At 33.9% G+C, this 6,904-nt stretch overlaps 1 non-coding gene across 1 annotated transcript; it reads left to right on the forward strand.

The window, feature by feature from the left end:
- The first annotated feature begins 6,176 nt into the window (after window positions 1–6,176).
- TRNAY-GUA (transfer RNA tyrosine (anticodon GUA)) lies at window positions 6,177–6,265 on the forward strand. The gene is given in 2 exon segments: window positions 6,177–6,213; window positions 6,230–6,265. It is a non-coding gene; the product is annotated as a tRNA-Tyr (tRNA).
- The last annotated feature ends 639 nt before the right edge of the window (window positions 6,266–6,904 follow it).

A 6,904-nucleotide genomic window follows, 5' to 3' on the forward strand; every position in this document is an offset into this window, starting at 1 on the left:
AACGAAAGGTTAGTTTAGATTTTTTATTTTCTTATTCATTTAATAAGCGAATTAATTAATTAAGCCAAGCTAATTTTAGTTCACGAGTATTTTATATATAGATAATATAAAATTAATTTTAATAAACAGTTTTGTTTACATATCAATTTCAATATAATAAAATAATTTAGTCGAATTCAGACCACGAATACTCGACTAGCATGGCGATCAAATCTTTAAATAAATGAGTATAGTTTGTTGTCATTTAAGTTGTCCAAATAACTCGTATTACCCTAATTGCACGTCTTAACTTCTACAAACTTAACAAGCACAAGCCCGCGATTTTTTTATTAAAATCGAATTATTTTATCACGTTATAATTATATTAAAATCCTCCATTATCAATATTAAATCGAATAGCTTTTAAAAATTAAAATATTTCATCGACACCAAAAACGTAATATCCAAAGCTAAACCGGTAACAAAGAAGACCGTCAAATCAATTACCTCCAATAAATTGTAGAGACAATTTCCACGAGCGTCGACTAATAACGCTAATTCCGGTCGGCATTGTCCATTTAATAAAATTTTATCAAACATTCCCTGGACAGAGATTTCCCTTTTGATCGCGAACGCAAATTAGGGTGCTGATTTTGGTAACTGTATTGAAATATTAATATTGAACTTTCAATTGATGTTAACCACTTTTCCATTGTTGTTATTTGAATATTTTTTTAATTCGATTTTTTTATGACGTTTTAATTCGTTATTGCATATTAAAACTATCTTGTTTTATTTTAGGTGGCTTCTTTTAGGCCCATATGGCTTTATGTGGTTGCTTGACGGGGTTCCTAAGTACCAGGATGTGAATGCAAAGACTCACTTGGATATGTTTCGTATCTCGTGTTTGTTTGTCCTACTATTTCTAATGGTTGTTATAATAAAACTAATTAGGAATTAATTTAGAAAGATAGAACGGTACTGATAGCACAAAATGCCGTGGGTCCTTTTTAATACAGGCAGACAACATTATGGCTTATTCGATCGTAGTTTGTCACTGCCGCCTCAAGGAAACCTTAACTGGAAGATATAAAACCTACTTCTACGTATTTAGTAAATTATTAACTTAATAACGATAAGTATAGTTCATTGGTCAGGTTGCAGGGAGAAGATCACGCGGACGCTCACCTACCCGCTGGTCTGATCTGGTAAAGACGCTCACTGGCCTGCCAATAACCGAGGCTATAAAGACCGCCGAGTACAGGAAAACGTGGGGAAGCATTGTGCATCGAGTGGTCCACATTTCAAATTAGACGCGACCTTCAGTAATGAAGAAACCGACTCAGAAGAAGAAGAGACAGTTCATTTTTCATAAGTATACTTATAGTTACAGTTCTCGTTCCACATTACTTCACCACGTTTATCCTTTAATAGATTAACAGGTAGGAAACAAGCAAAGCATTAAACATGGCTATCTTTGAAGCGGGTGTTTATTCAATCGAGAAATGTGTGACAATTACCGAGATACCTCGAGCGGTAAATCCTTTGGCGCATTTTCCTGGGAGTTTTCCTAATGAGTGCCTTCGGCCGTGTTCCGCTCGTGAACCACCGCATCGCTCAGGTCACATGAATTCACAGTAGATTGATTCCACTTGTGATAACAAATGCTTGAATGTAATAATATTTTCATTTTTGTAATTTAAATTGGCTATAGTTTATACGGCATATCTATACTAATATTATAAAGCTGAAGAGTTTGTTTGTTTGAACGCAAAAAGTTCTTGAGTGGCGACCGCATAGCAGAAGACGTAACTTGGGTAGGTGTCCCACAAGATGGACCGACGACCTATTGAGGTTCGCGGGGATCCGCTGGATGCAAGCAGTGCAGGAGCGATCTTTGTGGCGAGGGTTAGGAGAGGCCTATGTCCAGCAGTGGACGTATGTGGGCTGATAGAATAGAATAGTTTATACTTTATACGTATTTAGGTCGTTGTGTATGTTCACTGTGAGCTCCAAAATGGCTGGATTTCGATCAAATTTTCAGGAAATCTTCCGTTTAGCCTGGCGGATGAACCCCTGGAGTTTAGAAACGATGGCAGATTCACAAGAAGAAAATGGGTAAACTTTGTTCTCATGGTTGCTTTGGGTAGTTAACTATTGGTTGGCGGTACTTTTTTATTTAGGTAATGAGTACGAGTATTCTTAAAAATTTTCAGCAGAAATTAGTGAAAAGGTATGAATAGAAATTTTGATATAAAAATAGATAGTTCGCTTGAAAATTCGTTAGAAAACTGAAATCTCCATCCTTTCAAATTTTTAAAGCAATTATAATTTTCAAATTGATTTTTGTTTTTTTTTTATTTATTTAAATTGCCTCGCGTCCTATGAGTAGAATTTGCTTAGCGTTTTAGCGATAATTTGGGTTTTCTTAAATCTAACCGCGAAAATCTAGCATAGCTACCCAAAGTACTTACTAACAGCCGACTTGTTTAACAGATTATACTTGGAATATGTTCTTTAGCTGTAACCGACAGCTGTATCCCCAAGGGATGTCCTTTGTAGCAGAACACAGACTTTCAGACTGTTTTCGTATTTAAATCTCTTAATAATTCCTACTTTGAGTCCAGACAACCAATCATGTCCAGAGATAGGTGGAGTTTGATACGAGCTTAATACTAGCCGTGCTTCATATCTAAATTGTAAATCAATTGTATATTTTTTGTTGCTTTCAATTTTGAACATTCCATTGCAGAGAAGGCATTTAATACTGTAACCCTAAAAGAGTGGAACGCTTTTTGTGAAAAAAGTCTATCAAAATTTAATAGCATTCCCCACTAGCTGGCAGCACACCCAATGACTTTGATATTTTCGACGAGTATTAATTAAAAAATTATAAAGCTTCCCCCTCCCTCTTCTACCCCCGCAGCTATTGTTCAACCCCACAAAGCATTTATACCGCGGAAAAAGATAAATATACGAGACGCAGGTAATTGCGTTCGCTTTTATTGAGCTGTTGTTTGATTTCAAAGGCTTTTTATTGTGTATTTTATTACGAGTTAGTTGTTTTGTGTATTCGTACTCGAGTTGTTTGTATTTAGGGTAACTCATACCAATTAGAAGTCGTCATGACTTAAAGGACAAAACGACCGGTCTACTCATATCAAGCGATGCGAACATGACGGTGTTTAAATCTCGGTATCAGCTACAAAATTTTCTAAGGAAATAGCAAGCCGATTGAACATGTATTCGCGACCAACTTCAACAATAATGCAATAACATCATGCTTTTTTTTTTGTTTGGAATAGTTGATGGTTGGGCGTATTGGAAGCTTGCATTATTATCCTATTTCTTACACAAAGGTCATATGTTCCGATTTGAAGGGTTGAACAAGGAAAGAGCGCCACTTCGACTTAAGATGGGTTGGATATTAATTTTATGATATTTATGACGAACCTTGATAAAAAATTAAAAAATTATCAGTAGACATTACATTAATATTTTAGGATTTTTAATGTGATATATTTTTGTTCCAATAAATAAATTAATGTTTTGCATTCAATAGCTCGAAGCTAACACTTTCTGCTGTGGTATTATGAAAAATAACACCTAGACACGAATTAGCAAGTACTTAATTAAGTTTCACAAAACGTTCGACCTCCTATACCGTGCAAGTTCCAATATGCAACAATGAGTAAGATACGAAATTTAAAATGTATTTTTGTGTGAAGAATCCAAACAAGCGAATTTTAAGAGTGAATGTCTATTCAAATATAAACCTAATTCCACGGAAACCGTAAAGGTAAATATTTTTCGGTAACAACGACCCGGTGAAAGCGAAACGATGATTTTCCATAACAATGCTCCCTCAGGAAGGAGCTGGTAATTATGATTGAGCACAAAATGGGTAAAAATAAGTCTGAGTATTGTTTCACATGTAATTAGGGTTTGTGGTCCCAGTGGGCAGCGAAACGCAAGTCACCTTTACTCTTTTAAAATATATTTATCTTACGTTTTGGATGTTTTAATGTTTGGTTTAAAATCGTTTTTGTTTTTGTATTTTGTGTTTGTTAGTAAATATGCTGCAATTATACACGGCTATTTAAAAATGATTGTAATCCCCTTAGTGCATTTTCGTATTCATCCGCATTTATTATCGTCAAGTATCTCTAAATATAATTATATCCAAAGGAATGTGTCATAATATATTAACATCTCCAGTTTCAAGTCGGCTGTTAGCATAGCGCGGTGAGGATCTCCGATTATGAATATTAATATGGCGTCGCTGCAGGTTAGCGGTTTAACGATAATGCCTTTAGACAAATCTTCCCCGACCTGCTGTATAATAATAACGAATATTCTGTTACTTCACGAACTCTCGACGTGTCATTGCTGATATGAAATTCTTGGGTGTTGCTTGGTATTCCTTACCGCCTTGATTAAATTCTTGAGTACAAAATATTTTGACAGATCTTTGTTTGGGAATCAAAGATTTTCAAATAAATAATTAATTAATGTTACACTTATAAACAGATAATCCATATTAAAAAAATGGTTTTTAAATAATTAAAAACCATTTTTTTACCATTAAAAACCATTAACCAACTACAGAAGTAAGTAACGAAGTACTTAATAATAAGTACTTACTAATAGTTAGTAATAATTAGTAATAAGTACTTTGTATCTTTCATTATGTAACAGAAAACAGTATGTTAAAAAAAGGTATTTGTTTTGTGATTTTCAAAATTGTAAAAAAGAATGTTTTTTTTTTAATTTTCATTCGAAAACTTCGGCTGCTTCAAACTTCGTGTCATTCTTAACTCAAGTAGATTTAAATCCTCCGAGTTCGATCCTCATTGTTGTTAAGATAAAGCCATAATTAAGGCCTTCTCGATCGATTAAGTTAAGCTGAGTTTAAATAGACGTTAACTCCGAGAGAAAGGTTTACTCCAGCGTGAAATGGCATTAGGTTTTCTCGCGTTTTATGCGCCTTCAGACGAGACGAGTCGCTAAGAAAGGGGGATTTAATGGGAGATTGACTTAATTAGGCCCCGTCGTAAAATTAGCACAAGTATTTTTGAGTGATATGACTTAAATGGATTTGATCGACGTTTAAGAAATTTGTTGTAAGATTATGGTGTTTGACACACAGACCATACGAAAATAAGAGGAAAATATTTTGATATTATTTAATGTTAACAATTAATTCGGTGAATCTGTCCACGTTGTTATGAGTAAAGAACAGTGCGATTTGAAACACTAACTTTAAACAATTTAATTTTTTGAGGTCAGGGCAACGACAACTCTAATTAATGTATGCTTTTATTTACTTTCATTACATTCTAATTAATCGAATTTATTAAATGATTTTAAAGTATTTGGTAAACGTTCTTTTAATAATTAAAATTTTTGACAATTTCGACTTACGTGGTGACATCGTCGACAAGTTGAAAGAGAGTAAGGCTGAGATTGTATGGTCACGTAAAAAGGAGGCCACCAGACTACGTCGGGAATTTGGCACTGTAGCTCGACCTCCACGGTCGGAGACCTAGAGTGAACCCCAATACAAGGTGAAATATGTAGTGCTGAAGAGCAAGAGGGAAAGCAATGTTACTGATGATGATGTCATATACGGAGTGAAATGGAGAAGAAAAATAAGGAAAGCTCACTCCACCGCCCTGTGGGATGAATTACTAGGAAGAGAGAGAGAGAGAGAGACAGAGAGAAAACCTCAGCTGCTGCTGAAGCATATATATATTTATTTAACTATGGTTATTTTATTATATGTATATGATAGTCTCAGTGTTCTTAATTTCTTTTGTTTTATTATAATATTGGTGCTGAATAAAGCACAATTACTTACTTTACAGTCACATCTGGGGTTTAGAATTCTCAGTTCATTATTTGTAACGTTTCGAATACATTAGAATTTTCGTGAACACGAACGATTAAAGTAATAAATTTATAAAAGTCTTCACGAGACAAACAAAGTAATTTTTTCTTGTCAATATTGTTTCATCTAAACTTATTTGCGAAAGCATTGTTTGTTACACGATGATTTTGTTTTAATTCTAGTACCGATAGACAAATGTTGGAAGAAATTTCTATGATACACAGTCATTTAATTTATTACATAACACAGTATGTCTGTATATTAAAATGTTGTGGACGTGTAAACAAATTTTAAGAGGTAATGTATGCCTTCGATAGCTCAGTTGGTAGAGCGGTGGACTGTAGTTGTAAGTTAATTGGTATCCATAGGTCGCTGGTTCAAATCCGGCTCGAAGGAATACTTTTTTAGATTCCATTACGGAAATTCTCTAAAACGTTTCATAAAAGATTGCGAATAGAAATTTCTTACTCAACATAAATGACATAAAGTGAAAGGAAAAAAAGTTTTTTTGTTAATGTTTCACGATTGATTTCAAACGATGGCAAACGAAAAACGAATTTTCAAAAGTAAAAAAAAATAAGTTTATAGGGTTTGAAATTTGTTTTTTTTTGTCCAGAGTTACTGTGGCTTCGAATCCAAAGACTACAGAGGCAGTTAGTAGTTTATAGTTCACAAGGTTCCACCCATGATATGTTTTCCGAACAAAAGTATGAACTATAAAGCAGGTCCACCAACGAAAAAAGAATGACTAACAGACAAACACGCTTTTGCGTTTTCTAAAAAAACTTATTTACTTATTTATTTTATCTGTTTTTTGCTTACAATATGGTAGATAGTAATTGCAATAAAATATTTTCCGAAAATTTCGACATTATTAATAGTTGAACGTATATAAATAAGCGTCTCGTTGTTTTGTTTTCATGTAGTACACTCTATTTTTTTTAATTAATTGTTATCGATAAACAATGTCGTATCTCTACATTTTTCATTGCGTGACGTCAGTTGCCTTACCTTATGAATTGTCGGCGGCGTAAA

Source organism: Bombyx mandarina, chromosome 13 (assembly GCF_030267445.1).
Source record: "Bombyx mandarina strain Sakado chromosome 13, ASM3026744v2".
Classification (NCBI taxonomy): Eukaryota; Metazoa; Arthropoda; class Insecta; order Lepidoptera; family Bombycidae; genus Bombyx; species Bombyx mandarina.